We start from the raw sequence: 27,302 nt of genomic DNA, 5'->3' as shown, positions 1-27,302 counted from the left end.
ATCAGAATACTGATGATCTAATTGTATGAGTAGACAGGTCAATGCAAAGAGTCTATGAAGGAAGAAATTCTCTCCCTCAGAAATTATCACAACCACCACCCTTGGAGAGGTAACTGTGCTATGCGTCCCACCACATCTCTGATCTAACGTCGACAATCTCCTGCTCTGACACTGACGTAGCAACATCCCCTCCCCGCCAATTTGTAATCAAGAGCTAACACTGAGTGTTTGATCATCACAAACTTTATTCAAATTCTGTCCCAAACCCAGTATCCTATTTCTTCTTCCATGAATGAAAAACACGTGAAATGTGAAATGAAAGATGGTAACATGATCTGTTTCCGTGCAGCCAGTTTTGATCTATTTAACCTCCTCAGAGAAAACGAAACAAAACAAAACATGTATTTCTGGACCCCTCTGTTTTCTATAGTGATTACTAATTTGTTCTTCAGAACCTTTCTTTAAGTAGCAAGGTCGACATAATATGTTGGAACCTCAGCACCTATTAACTATTTTAAAGTAATTAAACATTGTGCTATTTGGTGTACAAAGTAAGTGCTCCAGACTCAAGCTTAGCCTGCATCTCACACAGTCTTTTTCTCCTAACTCTTCTTATTTAAAATTGAATAATCCCAGTATCCTTCCCCAAATGTATATTTGAATGAACTTAAGGATGTACCTTCATATTTTAGGACTTTTCTTGCCTTTGGGTCCTTAGTGGTTCCATGTCAACTAAATTTTGCAAAGCTCATGTCACCAATCTTTGCTCTGTTTTAGAAACCCACAGGTCACTGGTTAGATATCACTTTTGATAAGCTAGTGGGGAAATGATTTACAAGAAGGCAATGCATTTAGTGCACAAATTAGGAAACCATCAGCTATGACATGCTTATGACAGCTAAGAAGTGAAAAAATAGTACTTTCACTGAGAGAGTTGGAAATTGACAGGAAAAATATAGCTCATCACCATTTTCACAATGTAAATGATCCTATATTTTTGAATCTGTTATCAACTGGCTGTATTATCTTGGAAAAATCACTTCACATCTCTGAAAATTACCTGCCTGAGTTTTGCCGTGAGGGGATTTGACTAAATAAACTGTCCTATCCACTTCTCCTCGAAATCACGTGTGGTTCAAACAGTACTTTGTGGACCAGTGTGATAGCTGACAGCAAATGATGGATAATCTATCTCACGTCCTTTTATAGAAAAAAAAAAAGCAGTGAATCTTTTTTCTTCTCACTGTTTAGTGCTCCCCACCGCATATCCTGCCATTTCCATAAGCTCTGCCTCATTGGCACAGAAATAAGCTTGGCCCACTGTGGCATTATTAATATCGTAACAGTTCTTTGCAGATTAGCACAGCTCACTGACAAAGCATATGTGAGGCTGCTCCAAGGCATTGCATCAAAAATCCTATTTATGCAAATTTGCGATTGCAGATTGACAAGACGCCTTGTCTAAAAGACTCCTTATTCGTGTCTAGGAGCTGCCGGCTGACAGGATGCATTGTCAGAGCTCCATTGTGAGGCCCCAGGCTCCTAGGCGTGGGCAGCTCTTGTTCCTTCATGAAGCACCACGCACAGATGAGTAATGAGTGATCTGAAGCAAACCAAGCGGGGCCATGTTTGCAGCAACCCAGCTCTGTCAACTAGCTGCGAAAACTGTGGATTGCATGTAGCTCCCAATACCAAGCAAAATGGATGGGTCTCTTGGCCCTGCTTCATCCGGAGTCTTCAAATTAAGGGTAATTGTAAGAACACAAATCCATGCTCTGCTGTATCCAACCTCCTATAGGTGCAATATCACCTATCAGTTTGGAAAATCTACAAAAACATACACCTGAAGTTGATGTAGGGAATGGTGAGGCTGGGGACATAGCAAGGTTGAGACAGAAAATGTGATCCATCACTTGGGAAGTTCGGGGAATCGTGGATTCTCAGAGTGGAAAAGACCTTCATTTCCTGAGCTGCTGATCAAACCCGAGTTCAAGCATTGCACAAAAGACTTTCTGGCTCAGCGTTTTTGGGACACAACACAGGACAAGCTCCCAAGTAAGTGTGGTGATCTGCAGGTTTGGGAAGCAGAGCCTCAGAGAAATGGAAGCGTGAGTTCCCGTGATGGTATTTATTTGACTTGCTCAAAATTGTTAATCAGGAAGCAGTGTTAAAACTATAATAAAGGGCTCCTGATTCCCAAACAAGAGACCCTTCTTACTATTTTCTAGCAAACAATGAACTCAAGATCATGAAGACCCTCCACCCTTTTCTAGATATTCTACGATAGAGTCCTAGATCCAGAAAATCCAGCAAAATACTGTGCCAACATCAAATTTCTACACTGTATAATTACTTCTACTAAATTACATGTCCTTTTTATGATGTCAGCTAACATTGATTATCTTTAAAACTCTGTGAAAATCACTGCATTGCTGGGGAATCCCAGTAAGTAAGCATCTCTTCCCCATGCAAAAGCTGAGCCCAATGAGAAATAAGCAACCAAGCAAATAGGGGAAAATCCAACATATTACCTTTTGGCAGATAAACTAATATTAAATAATTTTCTGTCAGTAGCATTACCAAGATTAATTCACAGAATTGGGAAATGAACCCAACCAGTGATAGGCAATGGCGGACTATCATCCTTTCCCATTATTTTTGACAATTTTAGCAATAGAGTTTCCCATGTAAGAGCTCCTCACTTAGAGGAGGAGAGGAAAGCTTGTAGCTCAGCAGGCACCTCCCTCCAGGGAGAAGGAGAGCAAACTACTGTGCTATTCATGCCAAGTTTTGCTTTCCACTAACTCACAAAGGGAATGAGGGGATAGATAGCGGCCAGGAGTGATTCTGTAATTAATAAAGCATCCTCCATGTGGAGGGAAACTTCAGGAGCCGGGGGTGGGGGGGCGCACGCAGGGAAAGTATTCTCTTGTTAAAAAAAAACAAAACTGTAGAGATATGGTGGAGGATGTTGTTTGTTGCCTTACATTGTAATTCTTTATAAGCACCTCTGAATTATTACCTGATATTAACCCCAGATCAGTTCCAAGGTTAAGTACATATATGCATTTGTCTATACATATGTATATGTGCGAAATGCAAATGAACTCCACCTGGGTGAGATGCCACACACAGCAGTAAGAATGGCTGCAATGAACAGGATGACCTTTCCAAGGGCTGGGGAGGATGTGGAGCAGCTGGAACCCTCACCCATTACTGGTAGAAATGCCAAAATGTACAACTTGGCCAAAGTTATGCATATATATATTTATATATTTAGCCTTTGTCACATGAGATACCAGAATGTCTCAGGACTTGTTCATGGAATATATGCAGGCCTTAATAGGACACATGTTTAAGATTATCCTTGTCTGCAATTTGTTCCCGTCTTCCTCCTCCTCTTCCTCCTCCTCCTCCTCCCTCTTCTTTTTCTTTTTCCTCTCCACACTGTCCTCCTCCTTCTCCTCTTCCTTCTTCTTCTTAGTTGTTGCCATCATCAAATCACTTGATAGTCTCACATATTATCTACCCTTGAAAGCCACCTGAAATACTTTTAGTAACAAGGTGGGGTACAGAATAAATCAATACTGGATTTACATCATAAAGCAGCTCTACCCTGAAAAACAATGCATCAAAGAGTCATTTTCTACACACCATGATGAATTTCATCCTAAGAGTTCTGATTTTCTGTCAAAATCAAAACACTGATCTTTAATTTCCATATCAGAATCATCAATTGAGAAAAGCAATCGCTCTTCTCTTTCCACTCCCAAGGTGCAGGAATCTCGAATATATTTCCCCAGCTCAGGTATATTTTGAGGTACCAGATACCTATAAAGTATTTGCACCGGGGTGTCCACAGATATCTCGAAGATAACATATTCTCAACTGAACTGACTGCTTCTTTTCCAAATCTTTCCCCATAAAATTCCCTTTTCAATGATCATGGAAATATCCTTGCCCTGCAACCTCCAGAGAAACTTAGGCATCATCCCAGAAACTTCATGAGCCTGCACCCCAAAATGCCATAAGGAAGTACAAGTAAACATGGTTATATCAACATAAGCTGGGACTAGAGAACACTTCCCCTCCCCCCACACTTCACCATCACATTACTAAAGGCCTATTTACTGCAGTTCCTTTTACTCCATATGTCATGTCAGACTGTGAAGAAAAAATCACAAGGCATACCAAAGGGCAAAAGTACCATTGGAAGGGACAGAGCAAGAATCAGAACCACACTTGGCAGGGATGTTGGAATTATCAAACCATGACTTTAAAACAACTATGATTAATATGCTAAGGACTCTAATGGAATATAAGCAGAGAGATGGAAATCCTAAGAAAGAAACAAAAAGAAAGGCTAAAGATAAAAACACTGTAACAAAAATTAAAAATGCCTTTGATAGGTTTATTCATAGACTGACCACAGTTAAGGAAAGAATCCCTGAGCTGGAGGATATATCCACAGAATCCTCGAAAACTGAAAAGCAAAGAGAACAAAGACCAAAAAAAAGACCCCAGGATATCTGAATACATTGGGACAACTACAAAAGATGTAACATATGCGTAATAGAAATACCATGAGAGGAAAGAGAGGAAGATACAGAAGAAATATCTGAAACAGTAATGACTGAGAATTGTCACCAAATTAATGTCAGATACAAACCACAGATCCAGGAAGCTCAGAGAACATCAAGCAGGATAAATGCCAAAAAAAACTACACCCAGACATATCCATTGCAAACTACAGAAAATCAAGGATAAAGAAAAAAATCCTAAAATAAGCCAGAGGAAAAAAATGCATTACCTATAGAGGGACAAAGTTAAGAATTACATCAATTTTTCCACAGAAAACATGCAAACAAGAAGAAAGTGGAATGAAATATTTAAAGTGTTGGGAGAAAAAAAGCCACCAACCTAGAATTCTGTATCTTACAAAATAATCCTTCAAAAGTGAAGGAGAAATAAAGACTTTCTCAGAAAAACAAAAATTGAGAGAATTTGCTGCCAGTAGACCTGTCTTGCACAAAATGTTAAAAGCGGTTCTTTAGAGAGAAGAAAAGTAAGTGAAAGAGACAATCAAAGGGAGTTCTGCTAAAACCACTGTGTTTCAGTGGTGCCCAAGACTTTACTCTCTATGGAGCGACATCAAAGGCTGCACACTGCAGGGAAAATAAATTTTACTGAAGTAGTCCAGTCAAGTCACTAAACAAATAAACAAGCAAATGGCAAAAACCGTAATCCTGAGGGGAAAGAGAGGATCAGTATCCACAGGTACTAGACTATGTCATGTAAAGTATCCAGTTGTCAATAACAATGAAATTTACGGTACTTGCAAAGAATCAGGGAAATGTGACCCATACATAGGAAAAAAAAAATCAAAGGCAACCAAAACTGCCTTTGAGAGAGTCCAGAGGTCAGAATTGGAAGCAAATACTTCAAAGTAGCAATTAAAATTTGTTCAAAAACATAAGGAAATCATGCTTAAGAGGCTTAGGAAAGTATGATGAAAATGGGTTATCAGGTTGAGAAGAGAAATAAAGAGATGGAAATTGTAAAAATAATCAAATAGAAATTCTAGAGCAGAAAAGTAAAATCAATTAAATGAAAAATTTACTAGAGAGGCTGAACAGTAGATTTGAGCTGGCAGAAGAAAGAATCACCAAACTTGAAGACACATTAATGCAGATTATGCTATCTGAAGAAAAGGGAGAAAAAAATGAAAAAAAAATGAACAGCCCCTGAGAGAAATTTGGAAAATCATTAAGTGTTCCAGTATACACATAATGGGAGTACCAGAAAGAAAGGAGGGAAAGGATGGAGTAGAAAAAATATTTGAAGAAATAATGGCTAAACCCAAACCCAAATTAAAGAAAATATTTTTGTTTTGAGGAAGATTAGCCCTGAGCTAACATCTGCTGCCAATCCTCCTCTTTATGCTGAGGAAAACTGGCCCTGAGCTAACATCTGTGCCCATCTTCCTCTAATTTATATGTGGGACGCCTGCCACAGCATTGCCTGACAAGTGGTGCGTAGGTCCACATCTGTAATCTGAACCAACGAACCCCAGGCTGCTGAAGCAGAATGTGTAAACTTAACCTCTGTGCCACTGGGCCAGCCCCAAAAGAAAACGTTAATCTACACATCAAAGAAGCTCAAGCAACTCCAAGTAGGACAAACACAGAGAGATTCAGACTCAGACAAATGATAGTAAAAATGTTGAAATATAAAGACAAAGAGAAAATCTTGAAAGCAGCAAGAGAAAAACAATTCATCATATGCAAGGGAACCCCCAAAAGATTAACATCTAAATGTTCATCAGTCACGATGGAGGCTCGAAGGCAGTGGGAGGACATGATCCAAGTGGTAAAAGAAAAAACTATCAACCAAGAATCTTATATCCAACAAAAAAATCCAAAAATAAAAATAAAATACAATATTCTCAGATTAAAAAAACCCAACAGAATTCATTGCTAGCAGACTCGTGGTACAAGAAATAGTAAAGGAAGTTCTTTGGGCTGAAAGCAAGAAATTAGGCTTTTTTAAAAAAAAAGCAAAGGTAACTATATAAGTATAAAAGAGAGTATAAATATATATATATAGTCTCCTTTCCTCTCTTAACTGATTTAAAAATCAATCATACCATGAAAAAACATGGAGGAAACTTATATGCATATTACTAAGTGAAAGAACTCAATTGGGAAAAACTAAATACCTTATGACTACAAGCATGTGACATTCTGGACATTCTGGAAAAGGCAAAACTATGGAGACAGTAGAAGGATCAGCGGTTGGGGAGAAGGGGAGGGATGAACAGGTGAAGCACAGAGGATTTTTAGAGCAGTGAAAATACTCTGTATGATACTATAATGATGGCTTGATGCATTATACGTTTGCCCAAAGCCATAGAAGGTACAGAAGCAAGAGTGAATCTTAATATAAACCATGGACTTGGGTGATTAAGATGTTTCAACGCAAGTTCACCAATTGTAACAAATGTACCAGTCTTGTAGGGGACGTAGATAATGGGGGAGGCTGTGCATGTGAGGGGGGAAGGAGTATATGAAAAATTTCTATGCCATCCCTTCAATTTTTCTTTGAATCTTAAATTGCTCTAAAAAAATTGCCTTAATTTTTTTAAAAAAAGATATGAAATTCAAATTTTAGTGTCTATAAATAAAGTTTTATTGGAACACAAAAAATCAGTTATATAAAATGATATGTATATAATGCACTGTTGGCTAATAACATATAGAAATTAGACTTTTTTTAAAAAAAGCAAAGGTAATTATATAAGTATAAAATATATATATATATACATATAAAATATATGTAATATATTTGACAACTAGAGCACAGAGGAGGTAAATGGAGCAAAGCTATTTTGCAATAAAGAAATGACACCAGATGGTAACTTGAATTCCCAGAAACAAGTGAAGAGAACCAGAATTGGTAAATAAGAAGGGTAATATAACAAACTCTACAAATATATATTTGCTCTTTTTTCTTCTCTCACCTTCTTTAAAAGACATAAAATTATATAAGGTAATGATGACAACATGTATTTTTTGGTTTTTTAACATGCACAAATGTAATAATAAGCAATCATAACATGACAAAAGAAGAGGGGGAATGCAGTTATAAAAGAATAACATTCTATATCTCCCTAGAATTAAATGAGTATAAATCTGAAGTAGATTCTGATAACTAAGCAGCATTTAGTAAACCCTACAGCAAACACTAAGAAAATAACTCAAAAAAGTACAGTGAAAAAAACCATTAAAGTAACTAAAGATGTTATACAAGAAACATTCAATTAATGCAAAGAACGCAGGAAAGGAGAAAAGGAGAAGTAAAACGTATGAGACATATAGAAAACAAAAAGCAAATGGCAGTGATAAATCACACTGTATCAATAATAGCATTAAATATGAATAGCTTAAACAGCGCAATCAAAAGGCTGACATTTCAGACTGGAAGCAAACAAATAAAAAGATCAACCTATGTGCTGTCTACAGAAGACTCTCTATAGATTCAAGGATACAAGTACACAGAAAATAAAATGACGGAAAAACGTATATCATGCAAACTGCTGCCATAAGAAAGCTGGAAAGGCTACACTAACATGTGATAAGCTAGACTTTAAAACAAAAAAAAATGTTATTAGAGATAAAGCGAGACAAATTATAACAAGCACAGAGATTGAATTAGTAATTAAAAAATATTTAACAAAGAAAAGCCCATGCCCAATAGTTTCAATGATGAATTCTAGCAAATATTTAAGAAAGAATTAATGCCAACGTTTAACAAACTCTTCAAAAACAGAAGAGGGATCACTTCCCAAGTCATTACCCTGATACTGAATCCGGATGAAGATATTGCAAGAAAATTCCAGACCAATAACCCTTATGAATAGATACAAAAACTCAACAAAATATTAGAAAACAAATCCAGCGACATATAAAAATAATTATACATCACGATGAAATGAGACTTATCCAGGGATTTCAAGGCTGGTTTAAAATCTGAAAATAAATAATAACAATGCACCATATCAACAGAAAAAAACAAAGGCAGGGATCAAAAATCACATAATTGTCCCAATAGATGCAGAAAAAGCATTTGACAAAATCCAACATCCAATCATGATAAAAAACACTCAACATACAAGGATTACAAGGGAACTTCCTCAACCTGGTAAATGTCATCTACAAACAAACAAAAACAACAACTACAACAACAAAAACACACACATAACATCACAGTTAATGGTGAAAGATTGAATGATTTTCCCCTAAGATTGTAAATAAGACAAAGATATCTGCTCTCACCATTTCTAGCCGATATTGTAGTGGAGTCAAGGCAATCAGAGAAGAAAAAGAAATAGGAGAATTTGGATTGGAAAGACAGAAGTAAAACTATCTCAATTTGCAGATGAAATGATCTTCTAAGGAACCAAAAAAAAAGAAGAAAAAACGGAACAGTGTTAGAATTGAAAATGAGTTCAGCAACATTGCAAGAGACAAAATCAATATACAAAAAAATCAGGTGTGTTTCTATACACTGGCAATGAAGAATCTGAAAGTCAAATTAAGAAAATAATTCCACTTAAAGTAATATCAAAGAGAATAAAATAATTAGGAAACATTTAGCAAAAGATGCGCAAAACTTATATTCTGAAAACATTGTTGAAAAAAGTTAAAGAAAATCTAAATAAATGGAAAGATATTCCATGTTATGGATCATAAGAATTACTATTGCTTAAGATGACATTCTCCCCAAATTTACCTACAAATTTAATAGAATTGTTAATCAGAATTCCTACTGGCATTTTTGCAGAAATTGACAAGCTAATCCTAAAATTCATATGGAAATTCAAGGGATCCAGAATAGCAAAAACAATCTTGAAAATAAAGGAACAAAGTTGGAGGACTTCTACTTCTTGGTTTCAAAACATGTTGCAAAGTTACAGTAATCAAGACAATAGGGTACTAACATAAGAGTAAAAGCATAGATCAATAGAATAGAATGGAGTCCCTCACACTCACAGTCAAGTGATTTTTGATGTATGTTCCAACAAAATGCAATAATGAAAGAATAATCTTTTCAATAAATGGTGCTAGGACGTCTGTATACCCATGTGTAAAAGAATGAAGTTGGATCCCTTCCTCACACTATACACATGAATTAACTCTAAATGGATCATAGACCTAATTGTAATGGCTAAAATTATAAAACACTTTGAAGAAAATATAGGAGTAAATTTTTATCACCTTGGGTTAGGCAAAGCCTTCTTATATATAACACAAATAACAAAAGAGAAAAAAAAAGATAGATTGGACTTCAGCAAAATTAAAAGCTTTACAATCCTCAGGAAAAAAGAACAAAGCTGGAGACATTACAATCCCCTGACTTCAAAATGTACTACAAAGCCATAGTAATCATAACAGCATAGTACTGGTGAAAAATAGGTACCACAGATCAATGGAACAGAACTGAAAGCACAGAAATAAAACCACACATCTATAGACAGCTAATCTTTGACAAAGGAGCTGAGAACATACAATTGAGAAAAGATAGTCTCTTCAATAAATGATGTTGGGAAATCTGGACAACCACTTGCAAAAGAACGAAAGTAGATCATTATCTCATGCCATACATGACAATAAACTCAAAATTGATTGAAGACTTGAAGACGAGATCTGAAACCGTAAAACTGTTGGAAGAAAATATAGGTAGCACACTCTTTGATATCAAACTTAAAAGGATCTTTTCAAATACCGTGTCTTCTCAGACAAGGGAAACAAAAGAAAAAATAAACAAGTGGAACTTCATCAGACTGAAGAGCTTTTGCAAGGCAAAGGAAACTAAGATCAAAACCCAAAGACAACCCACCAATTGGGAGAAAATATTTGCAAGTCACGTATCTTACAAGGGGTTAATCTCCATAATATATAAAGAACTCACACAACTCAACAACAAAAAACAGACTGACTAAAACAATGGGTACAGGATATGAGCAGACATTTTTTCAAAGAAGATATACAGATGGCCAACAAGCACATGAAAAGATGTTCAACATCACCACTCATCAGGGAAATGCAAATCAAAACTACACTAAACTATTACCTTATACCTGTTAAAATGGCTATAATCACTAAAACTAAAAATAACAAATCTCGGAGAGGTTGTGGAGAAAAGGGAACCCTCATGCACTGCTGGTGGGAATGCAAACTGGTGCAGCCACTATGGAAAACAGTATGGAAATTCCTCAAAAAACTAACAATAGAATTACCATACTACCCAGCTATCCCACCACTGGGTATCTACCCAAAGAACTTGAAAGCAATAATCCAAAGTGACCTGTCCACCTCTATGTTCATTGCAGCACTATTCACAATAGCCAAGACATGGAAACAACCCAAGTGCCCGTCGATCAATGATTGGACAAAGAAGATATGCTGTATATATATACAATGGAATACTACTCGGCCATAAAAAAGACAAAATCATCCCATTTGCAACAACATAGATGGACCCGGAGGGAACTATGCTAAGTGAAATAAGCCAGACTGAGAAAGACAAACAGCAGATGATTTCACTCATATGTGGAGGATAAACAAACACATGGAGAAAGAGAAGAGTTCAGTGGTTACCAGGGGAAGCTGGCTGGGAGGTGAGCACAGAGGATGAAAGGGAGCACTTATATGCTGACCGACAAGAAATAATGTACAAACGAAATTCACAATGATGTAAACTATACGAACTCAATTTAAAAAAAAAAAACAAATTTAAAAGCAAAAAAATAATTAAAAGCAGGGCCAGCACAGTGGCGCAGTCGTTAAGTTCACATGTTCCACTTCGGCGGCCCGGGGTTCACCGGTTCCAATCCAGTGTGGACATGGCACTGCTTGGCAAGCCATGCTGTGATAGGCATCTCAAATATAAAGTGGAGGAAGATTGGCACGGATGCTAACTCAGGGCCAGTCTTCCTCAGCAAAACGAGGAGGATTGGCTGCAGATGTGAGCTCAGGGCTAATCTTCCTAAAAAAAAAAAATTAAAATCTTTAGTTCATCAAACGATATAATCTAAAAAGTGAAGAAACAAGCCACAGAATGGGAAAAAATATTTGTAACCCATATAATGTGGCAAAATATACAAAGAACTCTTAAAACTCAAAAACTGAGACAAATAACCCAATTAAAAATGTACTAAGAGTTGAATAGCCCTTCCTCCCAAGAAGATGTATAAGTGGCCAACAGTCACAGGAAAAGATGCTCAACGTCATTAGTCATTAGGGAAGTGCAAATCAAAACCACAAAGAGATGCTATATACCCACTGTGATAGCTAAAATAAAAACACAGACGATAATAAGTGTTGGTGAGGATGTAAAGAAATTACAACCTTCATGTGCTCTGGGATTGGAAAATTGTGCAACTACTTTGGAGAATGGTGTGGAGGTTCCCCAAAATGTTAAAACAGGGTTACCATGTAACTCAGCAATTCACCCCTACATATGTACCCAAGATAAATGAACAACTGTCCACGAAAAAATTGTACATGAATACTCATAGCAGTATTACTCATAATATCCAAAAAATGGAAACAATTAAAAAGTATATGAATTAAGAAATAGGATAATCAAAAGTGGTATATCCACACAAAGGACTGTTATTAGGCAATAAAAGTAATGAGGTACCGATACATCTCACAACCTGGATGAACCTTGAAAACAGTACGCAAACTGAAAGGAGCCAGTCATACAAGACCGTATATTGGATGATCCCATTCACGTGAAATCTCCAGACTAGGCAAGTCCCTGGAGAGAGAAAGCAGGTCATTTGCGTTTGCCCGGGCCTGGGGGCTGGGAGGAATGAAGAGTGACTGCTAATGGGTATGGGTTTTCTGGGGAGAGAGGAAAATGTTCTAAAGTTAGATTGTGGCGATGGTTGCACAACTCAGAATATAATAAAAATGTTGAATTGTACACTTTAAATGGGTGAATTGCATGGCATGTGAATTACACTTCAATAAAGCTATATTAAAAAGTTATATATACAAGTTATTTTTAAATTTTCCAAAATTAAGCTTATATAAAATAGAAGGGTGCCTTCTACCCCTCTCGCACTGCCCCCTTGGTATATTTTATTCTAATCTTTCCTTCGAAGAGACAGAGACACCGAGAAACAGGCACAGAGGCAGACAGGCAGAGAAACGAATACAGAGAATTGTAGGTATAGAATTGTATATATTTTATGCAGATATATAAATAAAACTTAACTTTGTTTACTCTTTACTGTAATCTAGCTGCCATCCGTTCTTCAGATTTTGGCATTAGTGCCTCATAACTGTGTCTGAGCCCCACCTATTCTGATGTAGAACTCAGCGCATCTTCTGATTAACTCAAAAGAATGCACCTGTACAAAAGCACTAGGGAACAAGAAAACGTTGTCCAAATTTTGTAAAGTAGAAAGAGGGCAACATTAACAACACAGAGGAGACAACTTTAAAAACAAAAAAAGGCTTAAACATTTCTTTTGATCCAAAATCTCTTTGTCCGGACAGCCATATAAAGAAAGGGAATGAGGTGAGAAAAATGGAAAAAAATAAGGAAGGAATTTCTTTCGTAATCATTCCTGCGTGGAGCCCTCTTTATCTTTTCCCCATTTTTAGATTTTTCCGTGAAAATTTACATCTTATTATCCATTTATTTTGAAACGCATATTCTCTCTTCCTTTGCAATCCAGGTGACAGTTGACATCCTGACAGAAGGTTCTTGTTCGTAATAATATTTATTACTCTTCTTCTTTATATTTCATTAGAATACCAGTAACATTCATTATTTACCATTACCTAACATATACTAGGCCCAATAAATATTAACTGTTTGCTGAATGACTGGGTGAATGGATGGATGGAAAGATTGTCTACTCTTAAAATGATCTATAAAGGGTAACCACTCTAGACTGGAAAGTTAAATAATGACAAATTTTGTATTGCTATTTCTCCTGGTTCAACATGAACTGGATGAGCAATGCTATCGTCAGTAATTAACATTCATTGAGTGTTTCTTGGAAGTGGGCATCTATTATCACCCATTTTCTTTATATCCTTGGTAACTGATACAGTGTCTGGCCTATGTAGGTACCCAGTAAATGTTCTTAAATTGAAGAAAAACTAGTTAATCGTTATCTCAGTATCACATCATGAAAATTACAAAAACATAAAAACCCAACGGTCAAATGATCTATACTTGTTGAGGAAGATCCAAATATTGCTAATAAAATACCCTTTGATTAGATTTGAATTCTTTCTTATGAATTAAGTAGATGATCTTAGGTTAAAAAAGAGGAGATACTTATTATCTGTTGTCTTATAACAAGGTTTATTTTCATTTTCAATGCATCATATTCCCAATTGATGAAGGTGATTTAGCTAAAGATAAGGTGGACATTAAAAATGATTTTAAAAATAGACAATTTGTAGATTCTAATAGCAACACTTAAAAAACACACATATATATATCCTCTTTTGCTGGGAAAAATTTGCCCTGAGCTCATATCTGTTGCCAATCTTCCTCTTTTTTTCCACCCCAAAGCCCTACTGAATAGTTGTACATTCTAGTTGTAGGTCCTTCTAGTTCTTCTATGTGAGCCGCCACCACAGCATGGCAACTGACAGACGAGTGGTATGGTTCCACTATAGGGAACTGAACCTGGGCCGCTGAAGTGGTGAGAGTTCCAAACTTTAAGCACTAGGCCATCAGGGCTGACACAAAATAATTTTTTATATAGTGCTTTTCAAGCCACTTATGAGCATATATCAAAACACTAAAAATGCAGCATAATGGAAAGACAACAGGATTAAAAATGGGCACAGGACTTGAGTAGACATTTCGCCAAAGAAGATGCACAAATGCTTAGTAAGCACATGAAAAGATGCTCAACATCATTAGGCATGAGGGAAATGCAGATCAAAAGCACAGTGAAACACAGCTTTACACCTGCTAGTATAGCTAAAATAAAAAAGACAACAACAGGTGTCTGTAAGGATGTGGAGAAATTGGAACCCTCTTACCTTGCCCATGAAAATGCACCCCACCCCGGGGCATGCACTAAGCTTGTTCTCCCCAACTCTGGCCTCCAAAAAGCATAAAATCTTTCAGACTCACCCCTTCTTTCCACAACTTACTAGTCCTCTGTTGCGCTCTTCTGGGACCTTCTAGGACCACTTTGCTTTCCAAAGCGATGGCTAACTTCTTGCTTGTGTTGTGATGTCTTTTGAGAAGGATGGCCCACGTGTTATAACACCATCAATGGTAAATATGTTCAATGGCGGTGATGCTTTCAACAAAAGAAACGGTGGGCACAGTAGTTTGAAGCATTGCTTCTGCTGCTTGCTATCTTAAATTCCATTTATTCTCCTTCCTTCAGAGCTGGCCCAGTGGCAAAAGGAAAAAGACTAGAAATAGAAAAAGGTAAGGACAAATACCCTTAAAAATGTTGGTCTGGTACATTCTTCTTTCAACGTTCTTTGACCCATGCAATGGTTGAATTATTTTCTAATGTTTTGCACTGCTTCATTTCGGTGGTGGCTATAAGAAACTTTTTAATATGTGTCTCAGACAATAGATGTAAAGAAATTGAGTCAAAATTATTATCTGCAATAAAAACAGCTCAGGGTGAGAAGGGCTTTGTCGCTGATGAGCATTGCAGCTGCTTTAGTAAGCACATATGAGAGAAAATTCTTTTAGAGACCTCCTAAAACACCTTTGTAAGGTATGGAGCATTTGTTCTTATGACCAGGTCAGTTTTCAGTTCAAGTAATTATATTTTGTGGACCTAATCTTCTTGACGCCATTTCAATTTTAGAATTTACTCTTGGCATCTTCGCCTTGAGGAAAAATCTTAACAGACAACTGTCGTGTACTGCTGACACCCACTGACTCTCCACTTCCTACCTTGACACAGCTGACCTTCATCAGCCAGCAAACAATGAGCATTTAGTCAAGACACACTGGCTGTTGTTATTTGTTTGCAAGTTGTACACGCGGGAAATATTAATAATTGCCCCATAAGGATTCATTTGTCTTATTTCAAAGCCAGAAATTTTTCTGAGCCTTTATCTTTCAGTGTTATTGTATTAGTGTGCATTTAATGTTCACTGTCTTGAAGTAGATGAGACAATAGTGTGAGAAAAAAATAAACTAATTGATAGAAATTTCAGCTTGGCTTCAACTATCCTAAAATCTTAACTCATAGAGACATTTCATTTTTCTAAACTGGACATTCTGCAGAGATAAATGAAGACAGATGGCATCACCCAGAAGCTGGTTATCCTGATGAAAGATCTTGGGGAATCACAGCTGTAAGCAACGGTGACCGTTTGACATCTCACAGGCAGACAGGTTTGGGGAGAGAGGGGAAGCAGCATGTTAGCACAGCTGCGTCTCTGATAGGAGCGCTGACAGTGCTGCTGTGATTATTTTTTGTTGAAATTCTGCATCCCATTAGTTCTGAAATGAAAGGCTGATGGCGCGACTCTAACGTACTCACATTTCTCCCGTCAGGAAAAGTCACGGTCTGGTTCAGCGATGCTAGAATCCAACACTATTCAGTCTAAATTATCTGAAACCCAGCCCTTATCATGTCATGTCATGTATTTTAAGAGCCCAGTCCAATTTGTTATGTCAAATAATATATGATCAACAGACGGTAAAAGTAATGAAAAGGGGGATATCTTAAAAAATAAAATCCGCTTGGGCACCTGTTTCTGTCAGGCTATTAAAGTAGAAGATGAACACCCAAGGTTGTCTTCCTGACACTGGATGAATATTCGAATGGGCAGTGATAAATTGGAAGGAGAGAAAAAAGTCTCTTATCTCTACATAGACTAGAAAGTACTTGACAAGGATTCTTACATTCTCTGTGTGCGTTCAGATAAAGAATGCATGATGCTTTCCCTTAGAATCTTACACCAAGTGTTTCTGCCTCATTCTGAATGAATATTTGTTCAGAGAGCCTCGATACCACAGATTAACATTAGGAATAGATGTATACGAAAGATGGTAGAGCTGACAAGGGTGAGGTCATTTTAGAAGGAGCTGGGAGAGGATTGGGAGAAACAGAGAACACACTTAGATGTTCTCATGAATTATTATTTTGAATGTCCCAGACTGGAAAATTTTTAAATACATCAGGATGACAATTAATTAGAGTGGTCCATTCCTTTCAATCTTGAAAAAAATTATCTATCACCTGGTAGATGAGAAGTCAATGTAACATGAAACATGAACGTGAAAGCAAGTAGCATGTAGGATGTTAAAGTTAATTATCATTCTACTCATTAGAGTGCAGATAAGGAACAAAGCAGAATAATTAAAATTACTTATCAAATGGAACACAGAAAATAAAATACATATTTACTGGGTGATGATATTTTCCTCAGTGTTACCAATCAAAATATTTGTCCTCTCGTTTGCCTAGAAAACATTAAAACTAGTGTAAGCTTCTGCTTCTTCATTCGTGAAATGAGAATAACAATATCACAGATCATTACTGTGAGGATTGGACTAGTTACATTTATTCTGGTCATATACTTGCTGCCCTGTTATGAGCAACTTTGCCTTGCCCTCACCAGCAGACAGCATTCTCCTTCTCACATTCTGAGAACTTCATGTTAGCATCCTGCCCAACCCTGACATGTTCAGGCCATTCTCTCAATGTTTGTTCAGTGATCAGATCTAAGATGCCTGATAAGGAATTAAGATATTAAACCTGTTAAATTGGGCTTTTCCGGTCAGGATTTCTACTAAGGACACTAGGTTTTAAGTGTTCAAAAGAGATAGGCTAGCCAATAAAAACAACTCATAGACAAGACTATGAAAGCTCTTTGGAGCTTTCTCCCAGCTGTTTACAGGAGACTGGTCAGTATGAGAGAAGACTGATGATGAAGATTTTCTTGGAGGGTATTTTTAAGAGGGCTATGTATCCTTTGCCCCCATCCAGGCAAAGGGTGTAGTTCGTCTAATTCAAGCCAGGTAAAGGATAGCATGCCATTTACCCCATAAAGTTTGAGAGGCATAGTGACTGAGTACCTGACGTTTATCTAGAAAATATCTAAAAGCAAGAGGTTGACTGGAGTTATCTGTGATAGATGAATGAGGAAAGAAAGCCACATTGTAAGTGACCTGCCATGTGCTTTCCATGGACCAGAGTGGTCACTATGGAAAGTAGCCCATGAACTGCCTTGAAAAAGCCAGGCCTGACAAAAGCTTGCCAGGGAGAAGTGACCTCAACAGCAAGAATCTTTGTGAGGTGTACCCGAAGCCTGAAGTTTCTGCATTTCCAAGGCAGAAACATCAATAGCAGATTGCAGTGGCATTATTCAAGCAAGACCTTAACATTTCTATATCTCTTCTCCTCTCCCCACTCACCCTAGAAGGACCAGAAGAATCAGAGCTAAGAGAAGACAAAAGGCAAAGAGAAAAAAGCAATCCATATCTTCTTTCTCCCTATAGGCTTCTGGCTCAGGCCAGAAGATTTGTGGAAAAGAGAGAATATTTCAGTTGAATGAGAAACTGAAGCTTTGATTTAGATCCCAAAGGTCTTTTCTGTGTAGGAAACTGTCAATGTCAGAAATTGACTGGAAGTTTGCCAGTTTCGTTCTGTGGGGGAAAGGGCCATTTGGCATGAGTCAGAAAAAGCTGCTTCTTTATTCACCACTCAATGCCCAGATCATTTAATAAACCTGTTATGATCTTTAATGTTTCCTGGATATATTTTCCCTCCTGGTATGTTTTATATGCTTAAAAGGGTTCTTAAGAAATTTTTTGTCCCCTGGCACAGTGTCCCCCAAAGAAGGCTGCTACTCTTGTATTTCTGCCACATATTTGCCTTATGCATTCATTTGTTCATTTTTCAATTTAACAATTATTTATTAATATCTTACTATGAATAAATAAAGGTAGTAAGAATGGCATAGTGGTTAAAGGCGTGGGCTTTTATAATCATAATTTTCCTGGTTGGAGTCCTAGTCCTCTGAAAACCTAGCCAGATACTTAACCTTTTGGTACTTCAATATCCTTATTGGGAAAATGTAAATAATAATGTTGTCAACATTAAAGGAGATAATCCATGCAAAAACTTTCAAATGCTTTCTTCTGGATCACAAAGACTCAGAAGCAGCTAAGACCAAAAGGAACTAAGAGAAGAGTGTTTTAGGCAGAGGGAACAGTAAGGGCAACCATCCAGGTGAGGCAATTGGTTTTGTCTGTTAGAAGAAAAGAAAGGCTTGTGTTGCTGTTTATTAAACCATTCCCCCAAATTTAAATGTTTTAAAACAGCTGTTATTAATTTGGCTCACCTTTCTATGAGACAGCAATTTGGCCAAGTTGAGATGGGCTATACTTCTCATCTCACCTGGACTCAGTCATGCTTCACTGGTCAGCTGCTGGGTCTACTGAGGGCTTCTTGATCTTGGACTGCCTCAACTGCGATAGAGCGTCTCTGCTCCAGATGGTCTCTCATCCTCCAGGAGGCAACCATCATGGTGTCTGGGCAGTGACCCAACATACTAGAAGCAGCACACTACGCCTCCTGATGCCTGGACTCAGAATGGACACAACATCACTTCTACTGTATTCCTTTAGTCAAAGGCCAACTTAGATTCATGGGGTAGGGAAACAGGCTTCATTTCTTCATGGGAGAAGCTTCAAAGTCACATTGCAAAGAGTCATGGATCCAGAAAGGGTAATACTTGGGCTTATTCTTGCCATCTATACCACAGTTGCTGATGCAGTGAATGCAACGAGAGAGAAGGGCAGTAGCCAGATGAGTCAAAGCATAGGAAGAGTCTTTTTACCAAGTGCAGCATAAGTCACTGGAAGCTAGTGTGTTTCAAGTTTTTGAAATATTACTTAGGGATCCTATATAGGTAATAGGTTACAAAGGGCAAGAGCAGAAACAGAGTGATCATTTAGAAGTAATTGCAGTAATAAAGGTCTTATTTGATGGTGTCTTGGATAAGTAGCTGGGGAGCTGGAAAAAAATCAGTTAAATCAGGAAATATATAATAGAACTGATAGGACATGCTGATGTATTAACTATAGGGGGCTATGGAAAGAGAGGAATCAAGCATGACACCTAGAGCTTTACATACTGGGTAAGTCATAGTACTGATTCTAGTCCCGAGGCTGGCAGGCTCAAGATCTAGGAACAGCCAATGTTTCAGTTCAAGTCTAAAGGCAAGAAAAAAAATGATGTCCCAGCTAAAAACAGTCAGGCAGAATAGTCAGCCCTTCGTCTCTTCAGTTCTTCAGCTGATTGTATGGAGCCTGCCCACATAATGGAAGGCAATCTGCTTTACTTGGTCTACTGATTCAAATGTTAATCTCATCCAGAAAAACCCTCACAGACACATCCAGAGTAGTGTTTGACCAAATGTCTGGGCACTCTGTGGCTCAATCAAGTTGAGAATAAAATTAATCATCATAGGTCTCATGGGAGAAAAGGAGAAAACTGGAAAAGAAACAAGCCCAGGTGCCTTGTCTTTACTAGAATACTCTCCCCTATTTTGCCATTGGTACAGCTGGCTGAGAGCTTTCCCATGTAGGATCCAAGGACAGGACAGTGTCAGGACAAAGTCATTGCTCATTACTCATCCAACCTCCATACTTGACTTATTGCTTCATCTCAAATATTGACGTGATTGGATATTAGTATATTATTATAATTATACAAGTCTCTTTACCTGTCTATAATGTTAGACTTATCCCACAGAAACAAATGCTTCTACTCAAAATGTGCTAGTTGATAGCTATGACATGGATGATGTCCCAAAGATACAGTCATCTAAAAATATACCATCCAGAATAAATCAGATAAAGCTAAGCCCCACAATACACTTAACTCAAATTGCATGTCCCTCCAGGCCATAATTATAAGCCTGAGGGTCAAAGATGTTCTGCCTATCCATCCAAGTCCACTGGGACCTATAACCAACAGGTCAACTTTGTCAGGCTTCCCACCAGGGAGGGGCTCTCAGAAAATCAATAATATACTTGTTTCCACCTGAAGATGGCTTTTGCCACTTAATCCATACTTTTTGCTCACTTTCTTTTCTAATCAACTCATAGTTTCATGACACCGGCCTTTGATACCTTGTTCAAATACGTCTTGATTAGAAGAAATTACACAGCCTTCTGAGCACTACCGTGGAAACTAGCGGTTTATATCACTCCACCCAGTTGAATCAGAGGCAAACCACAAAGCTGTTTGGATCAGTTTCAGAACTTTTCTTTCCAACCATGGATGTCACTGAATTGATTTGAGCATGCCTTTGCTATGACCACATCATTACGTGATGGCAACATCATGAACTCATTTTGCAGCATCGTTACTATAGCCACACAAACAAGCATCCCAGCCACTGTGAGTAAACCGCTGTACTTCAGCATCTGAATACCCATTTGAGAACCTCTTCTGATCCAAAACCCACAACAGTCTAGTTCCCTAACTGACATCCCTTCACTGATTTTCTTGGGTAAGTAGCTTTCAAGACTACCTGAGAGATTAAAAGAAAAGAGAAAGGATTTCTCCTCAAAAGGTGGAGTGCTCAAGACTAATGACACTACATTCTTATCTACCATGTTTTACCCCATATTTGTCATACCCAATAAAGTACATTCCATATCATTTGCTATTTTCAAATATTCTATCCTTTTTTCATCACAGTACAAGGAATTCTTGAAGCAAAGTATATACAGATTAGGAAAGTCATAGGTAATGACTCTTACATGACTTATTTCATCTTGATGAAAGTTTAAACATTAGGTAAGTCTCTTTCAGAGTCTTCCTTTTCAAATCTATCAGTCAATCATCACAGTGATAGAGAGCTCCAGGAAATTGAAAAGATATTAAACATGGTTTTTGTGATCAAGACCCATAATCCAATTAAGAGAATAAAACGTGTTTTCATGAAAAGTTACATTTTCATGAACAGTACAAGGTAATACACTCTGACTCAGAAAAGACCAGGAAGACCTTAGTCTAAAGTGATTAGGACTGGGTAATGTGAATAGATGAGATGGGGTCTGTGTCTTAAAAATTAGCCCTGATTGAATCAATGGCATAGAGGAGGGTAGATAGCCACAGAATTACAGTACAGGTAGCATGGCTTGGCAGGCAAATTTCCACACAACAGATGGCTGCTCTAAGAATTCATCTATTCATTTATTAATCCAGTAGTCCAATAAATTTTTTACTGAATGCATTTAATATACTAGACACCATGCTGAGTGGGTACAGGGAATACAAGTGTGAACCAAATAGAAATAACCCAGCCCTTAGGGACCTTACATTTTAGTGGAGAAGACAGAAGCTAAACAAGTTTGCTAATTAATAAATTACATATTGTGTTAACTGTCAGAAAGGAAAGAAGCAGAGTTCTATATGACTGGGCCGTTGGGAGGCATGTCACAAGGAGAGCGAGGAGAAGAGTATTCCAGGAGAGGGAACAGCATACGCGAAGCGTCTGTGGTGCAAAGACCCCAGTGTCTGACAGTAACAGTAGACTGGTGTGACTGCAGTTCATAAGGACAAACAGGGATTAAAGGAGCACAAAGTGAGATTGCGGTGTTGGGCACAGCCCAGACCTTCCGTGGGGTTGGGTCTTGTACAACATGCTAAGGAGCTTGGTTTTTATTCTGAGTAATTGGAACACACTGGAGTATTTTAAGCCAGAAAGTGACATAATGAAATTATGTTTAAGGAAATCACTTACACTGAAGTCAAGAAACCAATTATGCGATTCCTGCCAACTTCCAGAAGAGAGATGCTGACTTTTTAGGTGGTTTTCAGAAAAAAAGGCCATTATTTTGGTGTTAGAAGGGATCCTTGACAACATTCCAAGGGAAGATTCATGCATTTTTATTCTTATGGGAAATATCTATGTCTGTAGGCACAGAGAGGGAGCAGTGCGGAGGGAGAATTGTGAGATAAAAGAGGCACAAAAGGAAAAATTAAAAGAATAAAATCCTGAAGGGCACAGAGATGCCAATTGGAAGGGGTAGCCCCAGAAAAGAGGATCCTTCTTACTCTGAGATAGTTGGGAGGAAGATAGATATCCGGCTGAGGGGAGAAAGCATGAGTCTGTGGTGCATCCAGGAAGCAGAATGTCATGACTGTTGTGTTCCAGGACACTCATCCATTTCTTATCTGGCACTCAACTGGCCTTTGATGAGGTAGAAAGGCTCATTGTTGTCCCAGAAGAAGGTGTCAGAATATGCTAAAGGTCAGTGGACCAGGACCATCAAGAATTTGAAGAGGGCGATATAATCAGATGGTGAGGATTGAAAAGGTAAGGGATTGTGAAGGAACTGTGGTGGGATAACCTTCTAGAAGCACAGAGGAGAGCAGAGAGCTTGACAGCTCAACTCCTCTCCATTCCCAGTGTGTCCAGAAATATGGAAAGGAGATGTTCCATAAGAGAGAAGCTCCAAAAAGTGAAGTCAGCATGGCCTGGCCAGGGGTAGATGGGGAGAGGAGCCCAGAACCAGAAATGGTAGACCTGACTCAAGGCGGAGCGTCTAAGACCAAGTCCAGACTCTTTCCACGAGGAGAAAACCATGGTAAGAGCTTTTGCCCGGAGCAGTTATTGCAAGTACCAGGATCAAGTGAGCATGGAGATTTGCAAATAAAGTAGCATTAGCTTGAGGGGTCTTATGAGTAATAATGGAGAATTTAGCTACCGGAGTTTATGAAACTGACCGATCCTAAATTCCCTTTTGAAAATTGCCATAATTGCCTCAATACGACTCTGACTTGGGTATCAGTTCGTCTCATTCTGGCAAGAAAAAAAAGTAAGCCAAACAAGATAGGGGCTCCAAAATTGTGCTCCCAGTGCTGGGCTGTTTATTTTTACCAACACTTGGATTCTTCTGAGCTCTCTCTCTCTCTCACCAATTTTTCAAGCCCTATTTCTTCCCATTTCTGTCCCCAACTTTCCTATTCCCTAACAAACTGGAACTAGCACATCTCTCTGGAGAGAAGCCAGGTCCCCACGTCCTCATTGCGGGACGGCTGTTTTAGAAAAATAGCACATCTGTGACTTGATTACATTTCATGGCCCTGAAACCACAGTGATTTGTGGGCAAAGGGGTTTTACTACAGCTTTAGCTGATGATCACTCTCGGTAAGGGGGAAATAAATTGGCTCAATAAAGATTTTTGAGCAAAATATCTTGCTGGGAGAATCCAGGCTTGACATTAAGGAAATAGCAGCTTAGGTCCACAACTCACCAATCGGGACATCTCCTCAAAGGCTCCAGTTAAGGGATTTGTAGAGTCAGGGTACCGTTTCAGTTCTAGTTTATAATGTCTTTTAATCTTCTGCAGCGTCTTTGGAACTTAGTCATTCTTATAACAACGCTATTTCATCTAGTCTAAAAATGTGGCTTTTCTCACATGTTACAAGATGGGTACAAATCAGAATGCCATACAGGCTGTGTAGTGGTTCCGGCAGTGTGTGGCTCTATTAAGGAGAGTCAATTTAGTACTGGAAAAAGGAAAGGACCAAATTAGAATCGCGGCTGGCAGAAATAGTCTCCCATCTGGCACTGTAATTACATGCTACCTTGACCTGCAGCAGTCCTTGCTGTTTCGAGCACTAAGATCCCTTTCAGGGGGTGGAGGGGAAAGACACAAGATTTGGAAAAGATGTTGTTGAGAACATCCTCTTTCTCTTTTGGAGAAATAAGCTGTATAAAAATTTATTTCCATATGGCTCTCTCTTTTATAGTGAAATGAAACTTCCAGTCACTAAATGAATGTGACCACTTTATGGCCGGCATAAACAGACAAGGTCTGTATGCTTATTTTTGCTCATGACATCAGACGTTATTTCAGCCGGGACACTGTTTCAGTACCCTCTCTGGCGACCTCGTTCCTGAGCTTTTTTTTCAAAGGGTCAGTCTTAGTTGCTGCTGACATGCGGCATTTTCAAAGACTCAAAGTGGTCTTTATTACAACCCTTGACTTCACCTTCTATGCCAACAGGAAATTTTATACAACTCTGATCTCTCCCATTGTAACAGTGCCAGGAAGTGGTGCTCTGGCGTGGTTTGAGACTGCCATCTACTGGCCAAATATATTCTGGTCCCCTTCTTTTATTTTTTTCTGTTCTAAGACTTAGCATTTTCTCTAATCCATAAAGATTTATCTTTTATCTTTCTCCTTAAAGCCACAACAGCTCGGACTTATAATTAAATAAAATCACCATTTGGATCTCGGCTAGTCAAAATCTGCAATATCTTGCCACTTAGGGGTGAAATCATTGAGGCAAGACACAAGCCCTGTTTTTACGGTCAAATGCAAGACTGTGCTACCATCAGTCTTTTCTCAGGCCCTGCCCCAGCATTCGTCCAGACCAGCTAACGACCAAGGCCTTCCCTCTGCCATTTTGTCTCGGCCTCCATATTGTCCCAACCATGACTGGATCCTGAATGAAACTTTAATTCACCTCAAAGGGCTGTGCATTCACAGGCAACCAAATAAACGGATCGCTTTTAAACAGAAATGACACTGATTGCCACTAAATATAACGAGTGCCTTATGTACATTTCATCGGAACCACAAGCTCAAATTAGCCTGTCAGAATTTCGCGATGCCTGATGCCAGCGTGTCAAGTGACACAATTAGCTCAAGAGAATAAAGAAAAGGCTTGTCATAGCCCTCATCCCGTCTCTTCTCTGAGTTCCATCCCCTGATTTAGTTCAAATTCTTTTCACACTTGAAGTGTGCTTGCGTATGTGTGTGTGTGCGTATATGTGTGCGTTACCCTTCAAACTTCAAAACAATCACACAGTGAAGAGTTAGGGTAAATCAGTATATTTTTTATAAAAGCCCAAATGCTTTCTTTTCCCTTTTACTTCCCTTCTGAAAATGAGAACTTATCAAGGGCCAAATCCCAGCCCTTTGGGAGAAAAACAAAGTGTGCTGAAAAGAAAGACGTAAAATTCACATTGAACCTGGAAAGATCAAAGCTTTAGGAATACTGACCCAGCATGACTAAACAGCACCAAATGCGAGGGCTGCAGGACTACCAAGAGTCAGCACTTCTCAGATGGACAGAGAACAGCAATAAGTTTGTATTTAATGCTGAATCAGAAGAAGGGTCCCTTTGGTGCCATGTCCTGCCTCCAGCAGCAGTGAGGATGACACTGGATCCTTTGGAAAAAAGCTGCAACACGTATGACTCGCAAAGGAACGGCTGGAGCAGACTAACCCAAAAGAGCTGGGGAACGTTTCCCAAAAATGCACATTCTCTCCCGCAACGAGATTTAGGATTGTTTCACATTCTAATCCCAAGGAATGTGAAGAGAGCTCTTTAAATGTGGGAGGAATGTGCCCCAAAGATGCACCTGCCACAGAATCACACAGACTTGAATGAGCTCTGCACCACTTTTTACCAGCCTCAAGGCCACGGCAGGGGAGTCCATGCGTTCCAGAAAGCCGGGCAATCCCACCCAACCTGCCCTGAGACTGAGAGGAGGGGAGGCAGAGACCAAGCCCGGGCCTCTGCCCTGGGAGTCAGCATAAGGGATGCACATGCCTCAAGGGCTTAAAACATAAATTTTCTATCAGCAAATTATGAAGACTTCCCCTTTTGTCTCTAAAGGCTGCTTCTCCCAGGCTGTGTCAGTCAGAGTTCTCCAGAGAAACAGAACCAGTAGGAGAGAGAGAGACAGAGAGAGAGACTTATTCTTGGCTTACAGGATTGTGGGGTTTGGCAAGTTCAAAGTCCATGGGGCAGGTCGGCAGGCTGGACACTCAGGCAGGAGCTGCCATTGCCGCCTTGAGGCTGGATTCCTTCCTTCTCCAGGAAACCTGTTTTCACTCTTCAGGCCTTCAACTGATTGGATGAGGCCCACCTGCATAACGGGAGGTAATGTGCCTTACTTAACTTCAAATGACTCTAAATATTCATCACTTCTACAGAATACTCTCACAGCAACATCCAGACTGCTGTGTGACCAAACCACCAGGCATCACAGCGCAGAAGCGGACATGTAAAGTTAACCACCACACATGGCATCCAAGACCACTCCAGGTGCTTCCCCTTCTAGTTACCTACACACTAAATATAAAGCTATGCCTCCCTCATATCATTTAAGATTCTATAATATTTAAATCCTGGTTTACAATATAACTAAGTCCATTCTGTGATTTTTTTTTCTCCCCAGACTTTCAACCTTCCCAGTCTGTCTTTCTTACCTCACATCCGGCTTTGGGAGAGTTGGCACTCCTTCCACATGTCTGAGAGGTCAGTTGTCCTTCTTAGTAAGGCCAAGAGGCTCAAGTGTCTGCCTGCCCGGAGAAGCTGCCCAGGAGAGCACAATGCAGGGCCGCAAGTGGGCTCTCCGCCTTGGGTCAAATACTCGCAGCCAATGGTGTGCATGACCCCTCCACCCTCAGGGCCTGGCTCTCTTCCTCACCACTTCCAAACCAGCCAGCCAAACACGCCACTGTGGCCAATGACATACTAGTGTCTGAATATAGAATCTGAATAGAAATCAACAGGTACAACCTGGTCTGCTTGTTTGGTTTTCTTTTTTTTTAATTCCCAAGAGAGAGAGAAAAAAAATGTGAGCCAGCCCTGATGGCCTAGTGGTTAAAGCTTGGTGTTTTCACTCCTTCGGTGTCCACATTCATTTCCCGGTCACGGAACCACACCACCCATCTGTCAGTAGCCATGCTATGGTAATGGCTCATATAGAAGAACCAGAAGAAACTACATCTAT

General features: G+C 38.9%; 1 long non-coding RNA gene across 2 annotated transcripts in view; it reads right to left on the bottom strand.

Moving 5' to 3' along the window:
- LOC103548529 (uncharacterized) overlaps window positions 1–26,992 on the bottom strand; it is a 38,065-nt gene extending 11,073 nt beyond the window's left edge. The window contains exons 1-3 of one of the 2 annotated variants that reach the window (XR_011535502.1): window positions 26,776–26,992; window positions 26,275–26,432; window positions 14,677–14,966 (exon numbers count right to left, since the gene is read on the bottom strand). This is a non-coding gene — a long non-coding RNA (uncharacterized lncRNA). The remainder of the gene's footprint in view (window positions 1–14,676; window positions 14,967–26,274; window positions 26,433–26,775) is intronic. The other variant, XR_544298.2, reaches the window with a different exon arrangement.
- Between the last annotated feature and the right edge of the window lie 310 nt (window positions 26,993–27,302).

Source organism: Equus przewalskii, chromosome 32 (assembly GCF_037783145.1).
Source record: "Equus przewalskii isolate Varuska chromosome 32, EquPr2, whole genome shotgun sequence".
NCBI lineage: Eukaryota > Metazoa > Chordata > Mammalia > Perissodactyla > Equidae > Equus > Equus przewalskii.
This window is presented reverse-complemented; position numbering and strand designations above follow the sequence as displayed.